General features: G+C 41.0%; 1 protein-coding gene across 25 annotated transcripts in view; it reads left to right on the top strand.

The window, feature by feature from the left end:
- The window catches only part of CNST (consortin, connexin sorting protein), a 117,295-nt gene that overhangs the window by 1,232 nt on the left and 91,153 nt on the right, over positions 1–24,910 (top strand). For 5 of the 25 annotated variants that reach the window (XR_012431079.1, XM_074032371.1, XM_074032189.1 and 2 more), the window contains exon 2: positions 13,227–13,374. The exons of 13 other annotated variants lie outside the window; for them this stretch is intronic. The gene's annotated coding sequence lies outside the window, so the exon portion shown is untranslated. Of the gene's footprint in view, positions 1–2,312; positions 2,404–13,226; positions 13,375–24,910 lie in introns of all 25 variants that reach the window. 7 more of the 25 variants (XR_012431295.1, XM_074032453.1, XM_074032215.1 and 4 more) reach the window with 2 other exon arrangements.

Genomic DNA, 24,910 nt, shown 5'->3' with positions numbered 1-24,910 from the left:
TGTGGATTATAAATTCGTTAGGACATCGTAGAAAATATCTCATCAACTGTTGAACAGACTCTGGGGACTCACTCATTGGTCTTAATTTCCTTACATTCTTTTTTCGTATAGTTTTCTCACTGACAATTTTCTAGAAATGACTTTGCATCCCCTGAACCTGTCCCTATTACTGAGCTGCCTCCCCCTCTCCCCTTAAAAAACATTTTCACAGATTCAGAAATACACTTTTTTTTCCCCCTCCAGGACCTGGAGTCCTAGATATTTTTAAATCAGATGAAATAGAGTTATGTCTCTATGGTTCACTCATGGAAATGTGTCGTTGAATTTCTTACTTTTTAAATATACTTTTAAAAAAAATTATGGCTGGGTATGGTAGTTCATGCCTGTAGTCCCAGCATTTTGGGAGGCCAAGGTGGGAAGATCACTTGCAGCCGGGAGTTCGAAGCCAGACTGGGCAACATAGACTCTGTCTCTTTAAAAAAAAAAAAAAGAAAGAAAAAAAAGAGAAAAAGAAAAATAAACACATTGTGGTTTTTTAAAAAAACCGTATGTTAAAATGCACTGTCTTATTTCATAATGTTTGTGAACCAAAGTTGGCCTACTGAGTCCTAGAAAAACTGATGTCATTTTTAATTTTGCTTTTGGGTGTTATATTCTTTTGGTTTTGGGAAGGAGAATTACATTGTAATATTTCCTTTTTACAGTGTTGATGGTTCATTTGTTTGTAATTGAAGGTACTTAAATAATAAAAAGACAGATTTTTGTACATCTTATTTTTTTCTGAGGTCTCAGGTGCTGAGAATGTTGATTTCACCTTAAAGATGAACTTTACGATCAGGATTTAGACATACTTTATTAGAATAACTCAATTGGTGTGCAGTATTTACCATCTTTTTTCTTAAGAAGTGTGGTTTTCTATCCCATGCTGTTTGTACCTTTTTGAAGTAATTTTTTTTTTTTTTTTTTTTTTTTTGAGATGGAGTCTACTCTGTCGCCCAGGCTGGAGTGTAGTGGTGCAATCTCGGCTCACTATATAACCTCCACCTTTCAGGTTCAAGCAGTTTCTCCGGCTTCAGCCTCCCGAGTAGCTGGGATTACAGGCACCTGCCACTATGCCCAGCTAATTTTTGAGTTTTTAGTAGAGACGGGGTTTCACCATGTTGGCCAGGCTGGCCTTGAACTACTGACCTCAGGTGATCCCCCGACCTCGGCCTCCCAAAGTGCTGGGATTACAGGCATGAGCCACCACACCTTTAAAATGGTGCCAAGACAAAGTGATTCTGCTGATGATTTTTTTTATCTCCAAAATTATCTTGTTCTCTCAATTAAGTTGGTAGCAAAGAGAAAATACTTTTGTTCCTGCTCTTTACATTTAAATATATTTATTTATTTGTAAAGGTGGAGTTTCGCTATGTTGCCCAGGCTAGTCTCAAATTCCTGGCCTCAAGCAATCGTCCCGAACCTCAGCCTCCCAAAGCACTGGCATTACAGGCATGAGCCATCACACCCAGCCTCTTTTGGCTTTTAAATGACAGCCGTAATTGGGAAATGCCAAGCGATAGTCCTTGCTTGCTGTCAGAATTGAGGTTGTAGGTCTGTAGCAGCAGTGTTCCATAGAAATACAATGCAAGCCGTATAAGTAATTTGAAATTTTCTAGTAGTGATATTAAGAAAATAAAAAGAAACGGTAAAATTTTAGTAGTATATTTTGTTTAATCTTATGTATGCTATTTTAGCATGAAATCAATTTTAAAAGTTAATGAGCTATTTTACATTATTTCATACTGAATGTTACGTTTCTGAGCAGCACATATGATAGATCCTCACGTGATTTTTAAGCTGTCTTCCTACACGGAGAGTCTGATACTGTGGGGTAAATTAAAAACTCCTCTTCCAGAAGTGCTGTGGTATTCAATTTGAGAAGTTTCTATGCAGGAAGAGAGTTCTAAGTCTCTTCCTCTTAGTGTTTTTGTTTTGTTTTGTTTTGTTTTGTTTTGTTTGTTTTGAGACCGATTCTCACTCTGTTGCTCAGACTGGAGTGCAGTGGCAGTCCCTGAGCCCTAAACTCCTGGGCTCAAATGATCCTTCCACCTCAACCTCCCAAAGTGTGGAGATTACAGGCGTATCCACCATGCCCAGCCTCTTTCTCTTAGCGTTGACTGTGTTAACGCTGAGCCCCATGCTTGTTTCGTGAGGCTCATAAGATGAATAGTGTTCAGTCATTTCCTGGCGTGTCATTGTTATTAGTTATTTACATCTACACGTCAACAGTGTGTGAGGCACAGTGTGAGTTTCTGTCTACTAAATTGTAGGGAGAACTTGAGGACCTACAAGAAGATAGAACTTTATTGTGAACAGATAGAGTACCTGTTGTTGCAGAGTTATTTTCTGAATCAGTTTCAGGTAAGGCTAAGAGTTTTATAAATGTGCTTCTTTTTATCCTGGTGTTTCTTATCAAGGGAAAGATCAAATCTTTGAGCAAAATTTAGAAAGGAAGAGAGTAAGTTTTATGGCTGTAGAATGCTGGGAGCCTGAGTAAAGTAAAAGATTAACTTGCTTATGGTGGTTTAGGGAAATTTAAAAGAAAAGATGGCAGTTTTTGTATAAAGCAACTGACATACTGTCTCCATACATGCCTTAAGTTGTTTTTGCAACAAGGGTGGTGATTTACATAGAACCGTCTCTGGTTCAGAGCTGCTGTAACAAAGGTAGCTCTAAAGCCAGTTAACCTCCAAGGGGATCGTCAGACCCATCGTTGTTCCTGTCTTGACCTCTGTGCTCTGATAAACTTCCCTAAATACTACTTTAGCTGCAGTGTGTTACGTCCACATCAATAGCAAAATTAGCCTGAAGGCCTAATTAATATTCCGTGTAGTTTAATACAGGAAACATGCCCTCTTCTCAACCTTTATGGTATAAAGAAATTTTAAATTACCTGGTCAGTGAACAAACTCCCTCTGTCAAATATAGTCATGATAGACCTGGCACAATGTAGGGACTGTGGGGAGTGTTAGAGGATCAAAGACAGAATTGGGGAAGGGGTGTAGTTATTGGATGTTGCTTGTTTTGTGAGCGATGTGTGGATGTTCTATAAGAAAATAATAATGTTTTCTTTTAAATTTAAAACTAGATAGCCGTTTATTGGCACCCTTTTAGTTGGATAAAAGAGAAAATACATTGCTTGGTTTCTACAAGTGAGTCTTAGCAAATTTATTGTAGTTATTTTAGGAAGAGTAATTGGTAGTGCAGTAATCTTCAGTTTTTAAAAAACCCTGATAAGGTTTAAATGGGCTTTAAAAGCATTATATGCTTATTGAGAAATTGTAACTTAATATATGTGTGTCTTGATACTATTATGTAACCTTTCCAGTTTAGGGCCTTCCAGATTCACGTGAATACAGGCTTTCCTTTATGTAGCAGTCATTCTCATGGGGGAAATTATATATCCTTTCAGGGAATAATTTTGTTTTTTAAGCATTTGAAATAATTATTTGTAATATTCTTTAAAGAACACATCATTAGCAGAATTCTGAAGTCTTATAATAGCTTGAGATTTCTTAAATTGTTTTTATCCTTTTTGAGACAGCGTCTTGCTCCATCGCCTAGGCTGGAGTGCAGTGGTGCGAGATCTCGACTCACTGCAACCTCCAGCTCCGGGGTTCAAGTGATTCTCCTGCCTCAGCCTCCCGAGTAGCTGGGATTACAGGCGTGTGCCACCACACCCAGCTAATTTTTTGTATTTTTAGTAGAGGCAGAGTTTCGCCATGTTGGCCAGGCTGGTTTCAAACTCCTGACCTCAAGTGATCCACCCATCTCGGCCTCCCAAAGTGCTGGGATTAAAGGCATGAGTGAACAAACTCCCTCTGTCAAATATAGTCATGATAGACCTGGCACAATGTAGGGACTGTGGGAAGTGTTAGAGGATCAAAGACAGAATTGGGGAAGCGGTATAGTTATTGGATGTTGCTTGTTTTGTGAGCGATGTGTGGATGTTCTATAAGAAAATAATAATGTTTTCTTTTAAATTTTATTTAAAATTTATCTAAGACTAGATAAACGGCTATCTAGTTTTTATCTTAGTTTTGAGATCCTGCTCTTTAACATTTTGGAGATGGAAACTTTTTGCCATATACCCTCCACCCTTCCATCTCTTAGGACTTCCTGTTTTTCATCATCATTAGCCATGTGGAAAGGAAAGACAGTTTGTGCCTATCAAAATACTGACAAATCAGTATCTTGTCAGTATTTTGTCAAATCTCAAACTAAAATTCCTTTTAGACAGAGAAAAATTCTGAAACAGTAAATGGTAAATTTTGTCACATTTATTTACTTATTTTAGAGATGAGGTCTCACTATGTTGCCCAGATTAGCCTTAAACTCCTGGGCTCAAGTGATCCTCCTGCTGTAGCTTCCTGAGCCGGGACTACAGGCATGTGCCACACTGTCTGGTTAGTCACCCTTCATCGACATTTGGGCATTTGATATTTAAATTGACAGTATCTAGGCAATTATAGAAGTTAACATTATTTTGCAATTGGCATACATATTAAATTTTCTTATGAGAATAGTTGCCCTGTTTTTTTCCTGGAGAGCCACTGCCTGATTAAATAATTACATATTTTTTTCTATCTTAGCTGCATTTTGAAAACTCAGTGAATTAGGTAACTGTGGTTTTCTAATTTGAATGAAGGTAAAGTAACCTTTAAAAAGACTTTTTGGCCAGTCTCAGCCATGCCTGGGACTCGCGCCTGTAGTCCTGGCTACTCTGGAGGCTGAGGTGGGAGGATCACCTAAGCTCAGGAGGCCAAGGCCGCAGTGAAGCATGACTGCACCACTGTGCTCTGCACTCCAGCCTGGGTGACAGAGTAAGACCCTGTCTCAAAAATGCACAAATACATGAATTAAATAAAGTACTTTTTATGTTACAGAGTTTGAAATAAGTTATTAAAAAATTTGGGAATTTTATAAGATCAAATGCTGCTGTCCTTGAGTATTGGGTAACATACTGCTTATATTTTGATTTTTTTTTTTTTTTTTTTTTTTTTTTTTTTGAGACGGAGTCTGGCTCTGTCACCCAGGCTGGAGTGCAGTGGCTGCGATCTCGGCTCACTGCAAGCTCCGCCTCCCGGGTTTACGCCATTCTCCTGTCTCAGCCTCCCGAGTAGCTGGGACTACAGGCGCCCGCCACCTCGCCCGGCTAGTTTTTTGTATTTTTTAGTAGAGACGGGGTTTCACCGTGTTCGCCAGGATGGTCTCGATCTCCTGACCTCGTGATCCGCCCGTCTCGGCCTCCCAAAGTGCTGGGATTACAGGCTTGAGCCACCGCGCCCGGCCTATTTTGATTTTTTGTAAGCATTGTCTTTGTTCATTATTTTTCTCTTTTGCAGCTGTTAGTATACAACTGAATCTTAAAAATAATTTTTAGATGAACTGAAAAACATTACCTAAGATTTTTCAATGAGGATTTATTTTTGTGAAAATTTGTGTGGTTTATTATTTAAATAGAGATGAGATCTCACTATTTTGCCCAGGCTAGTCCTGAACTCCTCAGCTCAAGTGATCCTCCTGCCTTGGCCTCCCAAGGTACTGGGATTATAGACATGAGCCACCACTCCCAGCCAAAAATGTATTTTATTTGTTGAATAATAAATAGGGGAGTTATTTAGTTTTGTGTCAGGTATGTGGTTTTTCTAATTATTAATTTTTTAGAAAAATAGAAGCAGGGTTTCGCCATGTTGCCCAAGGTGGTCTTGAACTCCTGAGCTCAAGCAGACTGCCTACTTCAGCCTCTCAAAGTGCTGGGATTACAGGTGTGAGTCACCGCGCCAGGCCTGAGTTAATTGTTTTTACCTCATGAAGCAACGAAGAACATTTTAGATTTTTTTTTTCCACTTGTGAAGCATGAAAAAGTTTACTTAGATTGTGTCTTTTAAGAATTCATGTAACCAACATGATTTCCTCCCTCAGAGTCAACTCAGATGAAAAGAGGGGTGGACATTTGTGCAAATTATACTGGTTATAATTATTGTGAAATTTAGTTTCCTGGAAAAGTCATTATTGATACCCATTTGTGGCATCTTAATTCAAATTCAGCCATCAGGCTTTATTTTAAATAATTTACACAGTAATCTCTAGATTATTTTTGCTACAAGTATTTTTCTAATTTTGTTGTTCTTTGCCATGCCAGTTAGAGTTATATCTGTAGCATTGGATAAGCACTGTAAAGAGCCAAAATTAGAAGTAATGCCCTTTGTCTTCCGTATTTTAATAATGTAATATATGTTTCGTGACTCGGAAGAGAGAAGATAGTCTGTCTTATTAGTATTACATTTGAGGCCGGGCGCGGTGGCTCAAGCCTGTAATCCCAGCACTTTGGGAGGCCGAGACGGGCGGATCACGAGGTCAGGAGATCGAGACCATCCTGGCGAACACGGTGAAACCCCGTCTCTATTAAAAAGTACAAAAAAAGTAGCTGGGCGAGGTGGCGGGCGCCTGTAGTCCCAGCTACTCGGGAGGCTGAGGCAGGAGAATGGCGTGAACCCGGGAGGCGGAGCTTGCAGTGAGCTGAGATCCGGCCACTGCACTCCAGCCTGGGCGACAGAGCGAGACTCCGTCTCAAAAAAAAAAAAAAAAAAGTATTACATTTGAACTCTCTCTTTTTTTTTTTTTTATTATACTTTAAGTTCTAGGGTACATGTGCACAACGTGCAGGTTTGTTACATATGTATACATGTGCCATGTTGGTGTGCAGGACCCGTTAACTCGTCATTTACATTAAGTATATCTCCTAATGCTATCCCCCACGGAACTCTTGTTTTAAAATTAGTATAATAGATCATATATTCACCAAAGCTCATCTTTTCTCTAGCCAGAGAAAGATGTATTTCAAAATAACCTAAAGTAAAATAGTATTTAATTCAAGAAGTTAGTTTTTATTATATCAGGTGACCTCTTGGTTGGTTATAGTTTCATGCATTCTGATGCCTATGGGCTTTTTATCCTTCCTTTCTCACTGTATAGCTGGGGAAAACCTAGGGATTGCCCAGTTTCAGATGCCAACAGAGCTTTAACCTATGTGTCCTTGGCTTGCCTTCCCTGATGCCTCAAAGAGTATAGCTGTGAGTGCAAAAACCTTATGAGCAGAAATTCTGCTCCAGGAACACGTATCTAGGCTGAGGAAACATATTCTAAGAATATCTGTTTTGTAACTGAAGTTTCCATGTACTTGTGTAATGCTTTGTGTAAAACCATGTACTTTGTATAGCCTTTGCTGGAGAGTTTCCATTTTCCTCCAACTCTTCAGTGTAAGTGAAAAACTGGGTCCAGAATGTCTCTATAGATTATTCTGCCTTCCCTCACCTTTTAGTTTTTTCCATGGAAAGCTGACAGGTCAGAATAGGTCATATTTTATTAGAAACTTGAAAGTGGCAGGGGATAGAAGTGCAAATCTTATTCTTTGCCTCTTTTTTCCTTCTTGATTACAAAGTAATGATGCTCCAAATATTTTTTTAAAAGGTTGTAAATTTTAACTTGAGGAAGACATGGTTATTCAAAAATTAGTGTTTTTTCTTTTCCTTTAAAAAAATTTTTTTTAGAGACAGTGTGTTGCACTATCGCCCAGGTTGCCATCCAGTGGCATGATTGTAGCTCCGTGCAGCCTCACACTCCTGGACTCAAGCAGTCCTCTCACTTCAACCTCCCTAGTAGCTGGGACTGCAGGTGTGCACCACCATGCCCAGCTAACTTTTTTTTTTTAAAGCTTTTTGTAGAGATAGGTCCTCCCTGTGTTGCCCCAGCTGGTCTAGAACTCATGGCTTCCTCCAGGAGCGATCCTCCTGCCTTGGCCTCCCAAAGCACAATACGTGTATTTTTCAGAGGGAATTCTCAGGTTTCATCAGGTTTTTCAAGGAGTATGTTACTCAATAAAAGGACAAGAGCCACAGCATCAATTTGACTTAGTTGGTTATTGTATGTCTTTCCTAAATTTATCTTATAAGCAGCTATGGTTTTATAAGGATTCCTATGTAAAAGCATCATTTTTAGTAGTATTTTATTTAAAACAAAAATAATTTAATAGATTATGGGCCAGACCCGGTGGCTCACGCCTGTAATCCCAGCACTTTGGGAGGCCGAGGCGGGCGGATCACGAGGTCAGGAGACTGAGACCATCCTGGCTAACATGGTGAAACCCTGTCTCTACTAAAAATACAAAAAAATTAGCCGGGCATGGTGGTGGGCGCCTGTGGTCCCAGCTACTTGGGAGGCTGAGGCAGGAGAATGGTGTGAACCTGGGAGGTGGAGCTTGCAGTGAGCCGAGATCGCGCCACTGCACTCGAGCCTGGGTAACGGAGGGAGACTCCATCTCAAAAAAAAAAAACCAGATTATGAAGAAAGTCATGGTGAGTCAAAGAACAAATCTGAACAAATCTTCCTCAAGTATTTTATTTATTTATCTATCTATTTATTTATTTTTGAGATGGAGTCTTGCTCTGTTGCCCAGGCTGGAGTGCAATGGCATGATCTTGGCTCACTGCAGCCTCCGCCTCCTGGGTTCAAGTGATTCTCACCTCAGCCTCCCAAGTAGCTGGGATTACAGGTGCCCGCCACCAAGCCTGGCTAATTTTTGTGCTTTCAGTAGAGATGGGGTTTCAGCATGTTGGCCAGTCTGGTCTTGAACTCCTGACCTCAAGTGATCCCCCTGGCTCGGCCTCCCAAAGTGCTGGGATTACAGGTGTGAGCCACCGCGTCTGGCTCCTCAAGTATTTTTTGCCTTGTATCTTTTATACCTTTAGGAATTACTCTTTATATTTTTCTAGTAACTTGTGGGGTATTTTTTTTTTAAATCATTTGTTCTCTGTGCATTTTCTAGAAAAGTGAATAATTATTGTGGTTGAGTTTTTGCTGCAAGTCCAAAGACTTATTCACAGACCTGGGATTAGGGTAAAGGCAACTGCTGTTTTGTGATGATAAGAATGGGTCCATAGAGAGCTTGATTGTACAGACATGTTCCCTGATGAATAAGGAGTGGGTGAGAAACTGGGTACAGGTAGAAAAATTATCCTTGAAGAGTGGATAGAAGCATTCTTCTACTGAGATGGAGGTGGAGCTTCTATTTACTTTTCCAGCTGAGACTCTGTTGAGCCAGGAATGGGTAGGCAGGGGACTGGAGACTGGTGATGAAGGCTGAGAATAGCTCTGGAGGAAGGTCGTCTGTCCAGCATTAAGGTTCCAGCTGAGGTTTCATGGGTACTGCTTTGAGAGAGTTATTCATTTGTGTAGTTGTGATGCTCTTTAGCAATAGATTGCAGATTGACGATAGGAGCAGAAAACGTAGTTAGATTGATCAGGGCTGGTGGTTTATAGGGTGAGTGCAGTAGAAGTGTAAGAAGACTAAGGAGTAGCAAGAGATGATACGTGGATTCGATCCTAGATAGGAAAGGAAGTCGTGCCAGGATGGGGCTGACTAACGTGACCAAAACATTGGCAGGAGTTCGGCACTCTTGTGGTTGAACAGCTGGGGTGAGGGCTTGAGAGTAATCAAGGAATAGGAGTTTAGAGCCAGATAAAAGGATATGGATAGTGGGATGTTGTTGAGACTCATCTGAATTGAACAGATTTGTTCTGTTTATTTTGATATTCAGTAACAACATAAGACTGGAGTAACGTTGGCTAAATGACCAGACCATAGGATATTATTATAGATTTTTGAGACACAAAAAATTATTCATTCCACAAGTATGTGAGGTCATTGCTTTTATTATGCAAAACAGAAAGATAGTATTTTCTGAAGATTAATCTGCCTCTGATATGCAGGATGGATTGAAAGGGATATGTGAGAAAATGAAAGCCTTAATTAAAAGTAAACATCAGCCTAAACTCTTTGAAATTTTATAACCTCTGAAATGATAGAATTAATGAGTTTTTGCTTTGTGTTCATAAGAAGAGAAGAAATAAGCTAGTGAACTCCTGGCTTAGGTTTTGTAATTTTTAAAATTGTGTTTGCCATATAGATTTTATGTTCTTTATCCTACTCAAATTGATAAATTAATTTTAATTTATTGATAATCCATTTAACCTATACACTATGATATACATATGCAAGAAAATATGTCATGTTAGTGTATAATTTTGAAATATGGTAGATTTTGAATGACTGTTGAAACCCAACTTTCCTGTTAGCTTAATGACTAATGTCATGAATGACTTTATATAGATTTAATTTTTTTAAGAAAGAAACAGGAAATATACATGAAAAGTCTTTTGGTTAGTATAATTTATAATTCATTTGGTATATATTGTATAGAATTTTATTTCTTCATTTTACTAGAATTTTAAATGTCACCTCTTTTGACTTAGGGTTCAGTAAACCTATTGTGAAAAGTTGTGAAACAGTTTGGATGAGTTGCTTTTTGAGATCTATACAGTTCCACTATAGAGGTCTCCACTTTGTGCCCTGGAAAACTGGTTTTGTAGGAATTCCTGTTTCTGTAAGTTATTGGCAATTACAGCAAGAGTCTCGGTGGTACTCTAAAATAAGGTCCTAAGCAGTGGATATCTACTGAAACGGTTGATAAATACACTTTCTAAAAGAAAAAAACCCACACATTTATTACATAACACATGTCAAAGTGACTTTCCACAGTGTGTGGCACACAGACAGCACTTAGTAAATGGGGTGTTTTGTTTTTAATTTGCTAAACTTTTGTTATTACTTTGTATTTATTTGGGTTATTTTCTTTCTAAAGAGGGGAATAATATTAATATTTAAATGATGTGCATAACATTCTTAGTGATTAAAAATAAACTTTTATGTCCTTGGTTCAATGATTTAAAAAACATGTTTGAGTTTAAAATCTTACATTTAAATGTGCAAAATACAGAAAAGTACAAAAATAAAAACTCGTAAGACCTGATTGTTTAAACGTGTGTAGCACATAGTTGAATTCCCATCAACTAAGAGGAAAAAGTGTTAACATTTTGGTATATTTATTTTCAGTCTCTTTGGAGTGTGTGTTTTTACATAGTTGAGGTCATATTTACAATTTGTTTTAGATTCTTCTTCTCTCATTATGGACACATAATGTATATTTTTTGTGGTTTTGTAACAGGATAAACATTTCCCTATTATTGAACATTTGTTTTCAGTTTTTTCCTCACTGCCACAGTAGTCTTATGTATTCTCGTGTTGCTATTTAATAATAAAGAAATACCTGAGACTGGGCAATTTTAAAGGAAAGAGGTTTATTTGGCTCACACTCCTGCAGGCTGTATGGGCATGACATCACTCAGCTTCCGGGGAGGCCTTAGGGAGCTTTTACTCATGGTGGAGGGTGAAATGAGAGCGGGCACATCACATGGCAAGAGCAGGAGCAAGCGCAAGCAGGATGTGCTACACACGTTTAAACAGTCAGGTCTCAGGAGAACTCACTATCATGAGGACAACAGCCAAAGAGATGGTGCTAAACCATTCATCAGAAATCCACCCCTACGGTCCAATCAACAATCAGGTCTCACGAGAACTCACTCACTATCACGAGAACTCACTCGCTGTCGCGAGGACAGCAGCCAAAGAGATGGTGCTAAACCATTCATGAGAAATCCACCCCCACGGTCCAGTCACCTGCCACCAGGCCCCACCTCCAATACTGAGGATTACAATTCCATATGAGATTTGGGTGGGGACAAATATATAAACTATATCACCTTGGATAAGCTATTTAGCTTCCTTTCCGCTTAGTTTTCACGTTTATAAATGTGGGAAATAATACTTCCTAAGAGTTAATGAGGATTAACTGACATAATGTGTATAGGACATGTAGAGCAGTCCTTGAAATAAGCCTGTAAAATATTGCCCCTGTGTTCATCTTTGTGCACAGAGGATCTCCTCTTTTTTCCTTTTTATGGCTACTGAAAAAATTTTTAGCATAAATCCCACAATAATAAAAGGACTTAATTGCTTTAATCTTACTACATATTGTGAAATCATTTTCTGATAAGTTATGGCAGTTTACATTCCTCTTGAGCAGCATGAGACTGTGAATATTTAATCGAACCCTCACCAGTATTACATATTCTCATTTATTTATTCATTTATTGTAGAATTAGGGTCTTGCTTTGTTATATAGACTAGAGTATAGTGATGTGATCATAGGTCATTGTAGCCTCAAACTCCTGGGCTTAAGCAATCCTCTAGCCTCATCTTCCAGAGTAGCTGGGACTATAGGTATAGGCCACCACACCCAGCTAATTTTTTTTTTTTTTTTTTTTTTGAGACATGGCCCTGCTCTGTTGCCCTCGCTGGGGTGTAGAGACCACTGCTCACTGCAGCCTCGACCTCTTGGGCTCAAGTGATCCTCTTACTTCAGCCTCACAAGTAGCTGGACCACATGCATGTGCCACGAACGTCTGGTTAATTTTTTATTTTTTTGTAGACACAGGGTCTCACCTTGTTACTCAGGCTGGTCTCAAACTCCTGGGCTCAAGTGATCCTGCCACTTCAGCCCCCAAAGTGCAGGTATTACAGGTATGAGCCACTGTGCCTGGCTCATGTTCTCATTTTTTAAAATCCTTGTTTGAGAGGCAAATGAATTGCCCATTTTAGTTAGAGAAGGAGATTTATAGAAGACTAGTAGAGGATAAAGTTAGAGAGCTGGTTTGCTGAGATACTGGAGATACTTAAGAGTTGGGACTGTGTTGGGTGTCGTGACCCTCATAGTTCTCCACAAGGACTTGAACTGGATTAAGGGCACCATGAGTCTAGAGGCAGGTCCAGTAGGCTCCACCTTCCCCATCCAGCCAAACCGGTGGCCTCAGTTTCCTGTAAAAATTTCTTTTTTTTTTTTTTTTTTTTGAGACGGAGTCTCGCTCTGTCATCCGGGCTGGAGTGCAGTGGCCGGATCTCAGCTCACTGCAAGCTCCGCCTCCCGGGTTTACGCCATTCTCCTGCCTCAGCTTCCCGAGTAGCTGGGACTACAGGCGACCGCCACCTCGCCCGGCTAGTTTTTTTTTTTGTATTTTTTTAGTAGAGACGGGGTTTCACCATGTTAGCCAGGATGGTCTTGATCTCCTGACCTCGTGATCCGCCCGTCTCGGCCTCCCAAAGTGCTGGGATCCTGTAAAAATTTCTTGTCTTTGTATCTGAAATACCGTTACATCCCACTTCTTCTTTTTCATCTATCTAATCTTTCTTATCGTGATTCACTTTCATTTCCTCTATGTCTTCACAGAAGGCTGGCCAGCTAACACGGCATGGCAAAGTAGTATCGCCTCTGCTGACAGACTCCCTCTAGGGAGAAAGAAGGTGGCCGAGCCAGTAAAGCTTAGGCATTACCAAATTTGCCAATAAGAGAAATAATTCTACCTTCCCAGAAGTGGGTGAGTAAAGGAGTGTGGGAAAGTTTCTACACTAACACAGCCCTCAATATTTATATTAATTTTACTTTTAAACCATATTAGCATATGTCCACTGTTTTTTTAAAAAGTCGTTTTCCTGAGTTTAAAAATCTGCAACTTACAACTCAGTAGGTTGTGCATAGACATTTTGCCACAGAAGATACACAAATGGCCAAAAACACATGAAAAGATGCCCAGCATCATTAGCCGTCAGGGAAATACAAATCAAACACAGTGAAATATACCACTTCACACCTGGAGATAGAGAAATCCAAGCCCGACCTTGTACATCTGATGGAAAGAGAATTGGTTGAACCCGGGAGGTGGAACTTGCAGTGAGCCGAGATGGCACCATTGCACTCCAGCCTGGGCAACAAGAGCAAGACTCCATCTCAAAAACAAAAGAGATTTCAATGCTCAGGGTTGTATTTCTGTTTACAACTGTGGGGGTAAAATTAATAAATTTTGCCTTTGGGACAACATCACATCACGTTTTAGAAACAAAGATTTCTTGGTAGTCGATGGTCGGAGAGTTGGATCCTCATGTGTGTATGATAAATAAGAGTGTGAACTTGAAAGAACTGGTGCCGTCACAGTTTATACCGTATTCCATTAGTGAACAAAACTTTAATTTTTACAGAGCAGCATTATGTTAAATGACTATTATTTTAACTTTATTGATTTTTTTGCATGTACTAATTTGTAAATTTGTTTTGGTTTAATTGTGTTAGAAGCACATAAAAATTATGTTTTTACATCTTTTTTTTATTTTTTATTTTTGAGATGGAGCCTCACTCTATCACCCAGGCTGGAGTGCAGTGATGTGATCTCGGCTCACTGCAATCTCTGCCTCCCAGGTTCAAGTGATTCTCTTGCCTCAGCCCATTTAGTAGCTGGAACCGCAGGCATGCACCACCACGCCCGGCTAATTTTTGTATTTTTATAGAGACGGGGTTTTTCCATGTTGGCCGGGTTGGTCTCTAACTCCTGACCTCAGGTGATCCATCCACCTCGGCCTTCCAAAGTGCTGGGATTACAGGCGTGAGCCACCGCACCCAGCCACAAATTATATTTCTTAATTCTTTTTATCCTATTACCCCTTCCCCTGGCTACCATCCCCTACCCTCCACCCACATCCACAGTGAAAGATAAAGGAGATTAATTTTGCCTGTAGGAATCCATGGAAACTTGGCCTTCAAACTTCAGGCAAGCACCAGAGTGGAAACGTTTGGAAGTCTTGTTCTAACATGTTTTTACTTTAAAATGTTTTAAAAATTGAATTAGGTTTTTATGTTTTTAGAACCATCTTGCCCTGCCTTTTCTAGCTTTTGATGGGACATTGCCAAATTAATAGACTGTTTTAAAGATTACTAAGATGGGCAGCTTTCATTTCAGTAAAGAAAAGAACCTGTACTAAAGGAATTATTCAGGTGAAAATGCTTTTGTGATTAAAAATGATCTTCAGAAACTGATACTTCTCATGAAGTAAATTTCAACAGTACAAGCAAACCCTGTTTTTCTGCAGTGATGACTTTGTTGTTCTCACCTCTCCTCCACACCTCCCCACCACAGCGCCACTGCCTTTACAGCGTCTTCCTACTGGCACCTCCTTATCCAGTTCTCTGTCTAGACCCTCTGCTATCCTCTGCGTTTGTTTTTGAACTGAACTTTGGATTAAAGTACTACCTTTTTGTGGCTGTTACCCAAAGTTTGTCTTCACTTTCGCTTGGAATTTGAGGTTACTGTACTGTTGTTCAGACTTTACCTTTAAAATTCCAGGAACATCCTATTAGTAAAACAATGAGTTTTTAAATTTTTGGTAAAGGTGGTCATAATTCTTACAGGAACCAGTTTTATTCCATTTCATTCATAGATTTTCATTTTGCCTTTTTAATGGGCATAGAATTATCTTTCATGTTTTTCTGTAGTGGAGAAACCTAGTTGTGAGAAGGTGAACCTTTCAAATAAAATTGTAGTTGAAGAAACAAAAGTGGAAAGACTAGGTTAAAATAAATTTGACCCTGGCCTAATTCCATTTATCTCATATCCACTTTAGAAAAGAACTAAAACAGGCTGTGCATGGTGGCTCACACCTGTCATTTCTTTGTGTTTTTACTAATTCATGCTTCTTGTTTGGACTTTGCTGACTTGTCTCTATATGAACTCTGTCACTGACAAAAATATCCTCTGTTCTCAAGTTTCCCTCTTCTGTTTCCTACCAGATAATACTTGTGGTTTTTTTTGTTGTTAAGTACATTTTAAACATCATCTTTAGAGATATAACCATTTTTTTTCTAAATCTGTATCCTTGGGTAAGAGGTAGTGTGAGACTTTAGTATTGTAGTTCAATTGAACAAACATTAATTAAACACCGTTTATATGCCTGGGCTGTGTTTTGGTAAGGATTGTAAAAGAAGTAATGGGCACATTCTCATGCTGCAAACATTCAAGCACTTGAATTCCAGATGGGAAATAATATATATGCATGAAATAACTTGAGAAAAATTCTGAAGCAATAAATAAGCAAATTCAAGACAGTGTCTAGTAAATACCAGAAAAGTTACAGTGTTTTAAAATAAGCTCTAAAATTATTGTGCTTTAAAAAATGGGTCTCTGAAAATGTTTCAGTATGGATTCTGTATTAACCATTGCCTTCGGCTGGGTGCGGTGGCTCACGCCTGTAATCCCAGCACTTTGGAAGGCTGAGGTGGGCAGATCACGAGGTCAGGAGATCAAGACCATCCTGGCTAACACGGTGAAATTCCGTCTCTACTAAACATACAAAAAGTTAGCTGGGCGAGGTGGCGTGTGCCTGTGGGCCCAGTGGGAGACTGAGGCCGAATTGCTTGAACCCAGGAGGCGGAGGTTGCAGTGAGCCGATATTGTGCCACTGCACTCCAGCCTGGGGACAGAGAGAGAGTCCGTTTCAAAAAAAAAAAAGAAAAACTGGCCTCTTCTAAGGCTAAATAGTATTATTACAATTTCTCTTCCTCCTCCTCCTCCTCCTCCTAACTTATCAAACTCTTCAACCCCCAGCTCAAATTCCATCTTGCTTATGGAATCTGCCCTGTGCACCGCAAGCAGCACAGCATCTGGAGCCAGTCTGCCTAGGTTGAGTCCTAATTCTAAGACTGTTTGACTTTGGATGAGTTGCTTTACCTATTAGTGCCTCAGTTTGCTTGCTATAAAATGGTAGTGCTAATAATAACTACCTCATAGGACTGTTGTGAGGAATTGTTACTATATGAGTGGCAAAGAGTAAGCACATATATAAATGTGTCTTGTTATTCTCATACTCTGTTATTATGGTCACTTCTCACAATACACTTAAACATTTCTATAAAGTGATTTATCTGAGCTTAAATATTTTTTGGAATTATATATTTTGTATATTCTGCTCTATAATAGCTGTTTGTGTTAACATAAAATTAGCATCTCTCTTCCATCCTCACCTTTAGAAGTGAATCGATGTTACCAGAGAATGTGCATTTATCATCCTGTGGCTTTGCAGATCCCTGGTCCGCTTTTTCTCTTTCCTGTTTCTGTTCAGTATTTATTCATTCTGCCTTGTTGCCTATTAGGTTCTGCATATGTGCTCTTCACTAGCTTATTATAAGTTCTTCTTCCCAAGGAGCAATTCTATTTCAGGGATGACAACAAACATGACTATTGAACTCTTAGTGCCGTGCATCTTGTTATCACTAGAAAATTCGTGATTCACAAATAGCCAATAGCTGGGCTTGGTGGCTCACACCTGTAATCCCAACACTTTGGGAGGCCAAAACAGGCAGATCACTTGAGCCCAGGAGTTCAAGACCAGCCCAGGTGACACGGTAAAACCCCATCTCTACTAAAAATGCAAAAATGATGAGTGCCTGTAATTCCAGCTACTTGGGAGACTGAGGCAGGAGAATCACTAGAACCTGGGAGGCAGAGGTTGCAGTGAGCCGAGATTGCCCCTCTGCAGTCCAGCCTGGATGACAGAGTGAGACTCTGTCTCAAATAAAAAAATAAAAATAAAAATCACACAGAGTCCTCAGCAGAGTAAATAAAACAAAATTGCTAGCGATTGACATCTAGAGACTGTTTACAAGGATGTTCTTAATGTACCTTTATGGATGACTTTAGCTGTTTCCCATGGATTATCTCATTTTACTCTTACAGCAAAGAAACAAAGGCTCATAAAGTTGAACTAATTTGACTAAGATTACACAGCTGGCAAGTATCAGAAAACTATATTTGCACTGAGAAGGGAATGACTCCAAAATTAGAGCTTCCTTTCTTACTGCTCTGTCTTATCTCTAGTCTTAGTTCTTATTTGGAAAGGGAACTTCTGGTGCTTACGAATGGTGAGGCTTATCTTCTTGAAAGTGGTAATCAACTGTACTGAATTTCTAAGGTTAAAAAATTAAGATGTACAAGGCCTATTATGGGGAGGGGGGAGGGGGGAGGGATTAGGGATTGCATTGGGAGTTATACCTGATGCAAATGACGAGTTAATGGGTGCAGCACACCAATATGGCACAAGTATACATATGTAACAAACCTGCACGTTATGCACATGTACCCTAGAACTTAAAGTATTTAAAAAAAAAAATTAAGGTGTAACATTACCAGTTTTCTCTTTTATTGATGCTTTCCTTAGATTTTTTTTTAAATAAATAATCTGTTACCTTTTTGTGAGAACTGTATGTAGATTTCACTCTGGACATATAAATATTAAGGCTTAGGTAGCATTTAAAGTATTTGTGATCCCAGCACTTTGGGAGGCCGAGACGGGCGGATCACGAGGTCAGGAGATCGAGACCATCCTGGCTAACACGGTGAAACCCCGTCTCTACTAAAAAATACAAAAAAAATAGCCGGGCGAGGTGGCGGGCACCTGTAGTCCCAGCTACTCGGGAGGCTGAGGCAGGAGAATGGCGTGAACCTGGGAGGCGGAGCTTGCAGTGAGCTGAGATCCGGCCACTGCACTCCAGCCTGGGTGACAGAGCGAGACTCCGTCTCAAAAAAAAAAAAAAAAAAAAGTATTTGTGGTCAGAAATTAAATGAATGCATGAAATACTGTACTCTTTTTTGAGTAAATTCTAAAAATAATCCCTAATCATTTTGTTACAATCAGTTGTAGATTACTTTGCCATTTACCCATATACTTTTTTAATATACCTTAAAGACCAGAGAGAAAGGTAGGAACAGTTGCGAAGTTGCTCTTCTCTGATTATGAAGACTTATTCAGGAGGACTGGAAGCAGAATTTTCAGACATGTTTCTGTCTTTCTAAATGGATTCTATTAACTTCCATAGTACTTTGTTCATAGCAGACTTTCAAATGTTTGGTTGGCTTCATGCAAAAAGGAGCTGTCTCTTTACTCCCTTCTGTATTGCTGATGCTAATTGAATTATCTTTTAAAGATTCAGCATATTTTATGGGGATTTAATTTTGAGAACATTGGTGTCTTTGTGAAGGTTTCTTTTTTCTTTTGAGACAAAGTCTCACTCCGTTCGTTGCCCAGGCTAGAGTGCAGTATCGTGATCTTAGTTCACTGCAGCCTCTGCCCACAGGGTTCAAGCAATTGTCCCGCCTCAGCCTCCTGAGTAGCTGGGATTACAGGTGCGTACCACCACACCTGGCTAATTTTTGCATTTTCAGTAGAGATGGGGTTTCACCATGTTGGCCAGGCTGGTCTTGAACTCCTGACCTCAAGTGATCCCCCCACCTCGGCCTCCCAAAGTGCTGGGATTACAGGCATGAGCCACCGCGCCCAGCCTGAAGGTTTCTTTTGTAGCACGTAAAAAAGATTTAATTCATCAAAATATCCACTCACATTCTGATACTTCCTAGAGTAATAATCTTCTGTCTTTAGCTGCTATTTCTGTCCTGTATTTTCATTGCAATTGTATGCTTTTCTTCTTGAACCATTCCCATACATGGATATGGTAACAGCCACATTGGGTGAAACTTCATTAGTGTCTCCACACTGTATTTTTTCTACCCATCCCAATCTTTTTTTTTTTGAGATAGAGTTTTGCTTTTGTTGCCCAGGCTGGAGTGCAATGGCACAATCTTGGCTTACCACAACCTCCGTCTCCTGGGTTGAAGCAATTCTCCTGCCTCAGCCTCCAGAGTAGCTGGGATTACAGGCATGTGCCTCCACGCTGGGCTAATTTTGTATTTTTAGTAGAGACGGGGTTTCTCCATGTTGGTCTGGCTGGTCTCAAACTCCTGAGCTCAGGTGATCTGCCCGCCTTGGCCTCCCAAAGTGCTGGGATTCCAGGCGTGAGCCACCGCGCCCGGCCCATCCCAATCTTTTGGAAACGTAGTCTGGGTCCTGGTAAAGCACATGGTTACTTAAAAACATTCCATTACAGCTGCAAACTCCTAATGTGTTCAAGAGGACATTGCATTTTACGTTTTCAATTTCTTACAAACTTTCACAAAAACAATATAAGTAAATAGCTGATGAAGTGTTCTTTGTGGCTTTGAAGAAACGTTAGTACCTTAGGAGATACCCTTTACCAGCAGCCCGTTAATACTTGGTTTATTTTATTTATTCATACGTCTGAGCTGGATTCTATAGGGAGAAATGAAAAATGTTTTATAGGCAAAATGTTATGAGATATCTGCTAATATCATAGGCAAAAGTATTTTTGCATGTATTATATATCATTAATTTAATGGTATCCAGTAGAATATAATATCCTTTTACTGGAGGGTTTTAAATAAAAATGTCTTTTAATTACAGTTTAAAAGATGATTGTAAAGTTTCATATAAGTCAAGCATGCATTTGTTAATATCTTATATGTATGTACTCCTTATGTTTAGCAAGATGAAACTTGTCAGACCCACATGCTAAGAGTGACCAGATTTACTGGCCCTTCACACAAATCAAACACGACTTTGCTGTTGCTGTTTTTCTTTCCTCTGCCTTCTTCCGCTGTATTCTCTCTCTCTCCATCTGTTACTGTGAAGGGGTGGCCTGCCCCTCCACACCTGTGGGCGTTTCTCATTAGGTAGAACGAGAGACTTGAGAAAAGAAATGAGACACAGAGACAAAGTATAGAGAAAGAAAAAGTGGGCCCAGGGGACCGGCGCTCAGCTTACAGAGGACCCATGCTGGCACCGGTCTCTGAGTTCCCTTAGTATTTATTGATAATTATCTTTACCATCTTAAAGATAAGGGAGTGGCAGGACAACAGGATCATTTTAGGGAGAAAATCAGCAGTGAGACTTACGGATAAAGATCTCTGTGACATGGGTAAGTTCAAAGGAAAATGCTGTGCCTTGATATGCATATGCAAACATCTCCATAAACCTCTTAGCAGTATTGCTCCAGCAAGTCCCACCTTATGCTGTAAGGCGGTTTTCTCCTATCTCAGTAAACAGAGCAGACAATCGGGTCTCACACCGAGATGTTCCATTGCCCAGGGACCGGCAGGACTTTTAACCAGCAAGCTGCCTTCAGGCACTTGTTTAACAAAGACACACCCTGCACAGCCCAAAATCCATTAAACCTTGAGTCACCACAGCACATGTCTCTTGCAAGGACAAGGTTGGGGGTAGGGTCACAGATGAACAGCATCTCAAATACAGAACAAAATGGAGTCTCTTATGTCTACTTCTTTCTATACAGACACAGTAAGAGGCTGATCGCTCTCTCTTTTCCCCACAAACTGACAGTTATAAGCATAGAGGAGCCTGTACCTGGAGGTGGATTCGTAACTGTCCTTTACCTTCCACATCTACTCGGGCCTGCAAACCGCGAGCCCCACCTCCATGCTCTTTTTTTTTTTTTTTTTTTTTTTTTTTTTGAGACCGAGTCCCTGTCTCCCAGCCTGGAGTGCAGTGGCTTGATCTTGGCTCACTGCAACCTCCTCCTCCCAGGTTCAAGTGATTTTCCTGCCTCAGCCTCCCTAGTAGCTAGAATTACAGGCATGAGCCACTTATGTTTTGTATCCTCCTCCCCTTTACCCCCTAGTAATTGGTTCATGGCCCACTAGGGGAAAAAAAGATGGTCTTTCACAACAGATAGTCTGAAAAGCGCTGGTCTGAATTTCCTGTATTAGGCCCTGGCCCTGCCTCCGTTTATCAGGCTCGTCACTCAGTACTTTCCTTCAGCACTCTTATTCCAAAGTCTACTCGCTCTTCATTCTGTTCTTCCTCACCTTTTCATTTGGTCCTGTTTATTTCTTCTCTTGAGATTGCCGCTCCATGCACCTCAGGTGTGGGTAGAATGGAGGGAACACACCGTCTCAGAGCTGGGTTACAGCGTTCCCTTCTCCAGGGTTCTCTGCTATAGCGACATTTCCTCCAGACCATGGCTGAAGATGAACACGGCAGCTCAGCAGAGTGAAGACGCCTGAGGCCAGCACTCATTTGCCCTATCCGAGAAACAAGGGACCTGCCGGACCCTGTTGTCCGCCCGTTAGTGTGATGAGCAGCTGTGGATTTCATCTGTGTTTCCTGGGCAGGGGGCATGTAGGTGTGGAAATGGATACTACCAATTGGATTGGCTGGTTTAATATCTCATGAATATCAGTACCTTCATGAGTATTTTGTGTCTCCTCTGATCTCGTGAATATTTGGTGGTTCTAAGTGCTTTCATTCGTTCCTGTGTTTACCACACAGATGCCCTGTTTGCCTTCTCTGTGTCTAACTTCTCAAGCTGTTTGCTCTGCACTTATTTTCATCTCTCTTATTTGTATCTTTGATTTTCTGTAATGGAATTGGATATTCTTAAATATTCATGCATTACACCTCTCCACAATAAAAGTAACCTTCATTCCTCTGACTCTCAAAGAAATTGCCTGTCACTGATCACATTCTTCTTTGTAGCAAAGTTTTTCTGAGAGAAGAGGAATGTTAGTTAGGGCAGGGTTTATAGACACGTCGTATAATTCATTACCTGCTAGAGTATCAGCTCTTGTATTTTTATTTTCCACTTTTAGAATACATAGTCCTTAGGGCATGTTGTGTCTCATCTGTCTCTCTCTTGCCCCATTGTATTTAGTATATGGATTTTTGTTGTAGACACTCAAAGTTGATTACCCTGAAGGCTGGTTAAGTTTAGTTAAAGTGCTCAACCTCTGAGGTCAGAGTTTAGTGTCATGTGGAGACTTATTTGCTTTGTTTCATGTCCTCATGGTAACCTTGAATGCTGGCCAAATGGCTCTTGGTTACAAAGAGCGTGGTAAGACAAAGCATTAGCACTTGTATCGCATAAGCAGTTTGAAACCAGTGTTCCTCTGAATGTGGGGCAGGAGTATCTTGTTCCCATTCAGAGGGCAACATTATATCATAATTTTTCATGATAAGAAAAAGTGGACAGTGAGGATGGCAGAAGAAAATGTATGTGAATTTGCCTGTAACTATACTTTTTTCTTTTTCTTTTTTTTTTTGAGACTGAGTCTGGCTCTGTCGCCCAGGCTGGAGTGCAGTGGCCGGATCTCAGCTCACTGCAAGCTCCGCCTCCCGGGTTTACGCCATTCTCCTGCCTCAGCCTCCCGAGTAGCTGGGACTACAGGCGCCCGCCGCCTCGCCCGGCTAGTTTTTTGTATTTTTTAGTAGAGACGGGGTTTTACCGTGTTAGCCAGGATGGTCTCGATCTCCTGACCTCGTGATCCACCCGTCTCGGCCTCCCAAAGTGCTGGGATTACAGGCTTGAGCCACCGCGCCTGGCCAACTTTTTTCTTCTTTTTAAGAGGCAAGGTGTTGCTCTGTTTCCCAGACTGGAGTGAAGGGAGAGTCATAGCTCACTGCTGCCTTGAACTCCTGGCCTCAAGCAGTCCTCCCACTGCAGCTTCCAGAGTAGCTAGGACCACGGGCACATGCCACCGGAGTAGCTAGGACCACGGGCACATGCCACCGGAGTAGCTAGGACCACGGGCACATGCCACCGGAGTAGCTGGGACCACGGGCACATGCCACCGGAGTAGCTGGGACCACGGGCACACGCCATCGGAGTAGGTAGGACCACGGGCACACGCCACCATGCTCAGCTAATATTTTAGATTGTCTGTAGAGATGGGGTCTCGCTTTAAGGCCCAGGCTGGTCTTAAATCCCTGGTCTCAAGTGATCCTCGCAGAGTGCTGAGCCACCATGCCCAGCCACATATGTTGGCTTTCTTGTATAGGTTTAAGAATTCAAGGCCGGGCGCGGTGGCTCAAGCCTGTAATCCCAGCACTTTGGGAGGCCGAGACGGGCGGATCACGAGGTCAGAAGATGGAGACCATCCTGGCTAACACGGTGAAACCCCGTCTCTACTAAAAAATACAAACAATTAGCCGGGCGAGGTGGCGGCACCTGTAGTCCCAGCTACTCGGGAGGCTGAGGCAGGAGAATGGCGTGAACCCGGGAGGCGGAGCTTGCAGTGAGCTGAGATCCGGCCACTGCACTCCAGCCTGGGCGACAGAGCGAGACTCCGCCTCAAAAAAAAAAAAAAAAAAAAAAAAGCAGTCATGTATCTATGTTAGAAGAATCTGAAATTGCTAAGAAATAATGTGAAATTTCAAATTAACTTATATAAGTCAACTTTTTTTTTTTTTTTGAGCCGGAGTCTCGCTCTGTCGCCCAGGCTGGAGTGCGGTGGCCGGATCTCAGCTCCCTGCAAGCTCCGCCTCCCGGGTTCCCGCCATTCTCCTGCCTCAGCCTCCCGAGTAGCTGGGACTACAGGTGCCGCCACCTCGCCCGGCTAATTGTTTGTATTTTTTAGTAGAGACGGGGTTTCACCGTGTTAGCCAGGATGGTCTCCATCTTCTGACCTCGTGATCCGCCCGTCTCGGCCTCCCAAAGTGCTGGGATTACAGGCGTGAGCCATCGCGCCCAGCCAAGTCCACATTTTAAGAATTAATTTTCTTTAAGTGAAGTAAACCAGAGGCAAGGGTTTTAAAAACTGCTTTCACATGTCCACATAAAGTGGGAAGAAGAATGGTGGTGCAGTCAAGAATAAAGAAGGAGCACAAATGAAAATTGGTGTTGTGTCTTTCCATTATGATGAAAAAAATTCCAGCATAGGTATCGGTCTTAATGATATTTTGTACTCAAGTAGAAGATTAAGGTATAGGATTCTTTGAGCTAGATTGTGGATGATTTTCATGATGAGATTGATTTGAAGACAGTGTATGAAACCAAGTCGAATGGAATGGAATGTGTAGTGGAACTCATCTCAGTAGACCTTCCCGGCAGCCCTGCCGTCCTCCACAGTTGCCAGGTCAGTTACTGTTCCAGTTTCCCACACTGACTCTTTTAAACCTTCTATATGCTCCCAACTCCTTGCTCCCAACATACCACTCCCTCCCTGCCTCCAGTATGTGGGTCTCCTTTGCGTCTGTTTCTGCTGTTTTTTCCCCTAGGTTTCTTTTTTAAATCAAGGTGTGATCTCTTGCGTGCCTGGTTGTTTTGGATTCTATACTGAATATTACATATGAAAAGTTGTGGAAATAATTTGAACCTTTGTTGGATTTTTCTTGCAGCGAGGATTGACTTTAGTTTCTGGCAGGCAACCAGGTTAGAACAGATCA

Source organism: Macaca fascicularis, chromosome 1 (assembly GCF_037993035.2).
Source record: "Macaca fascicularis isolate 582-1 chromosome 1, T2T-MFA8v1.1".
NCBI classification, from domain to species: Eukaryota; Metazoa; Chordata; class Mammalia; order Primates; family Cercopithecidae; genus Macaca; species Macaca fascicularis.
The sequence above is the reverse complement of the archived record's forward strand: the minus strand, read 5'-3'. Positions and strand labels throughout refer to the sequence as shown.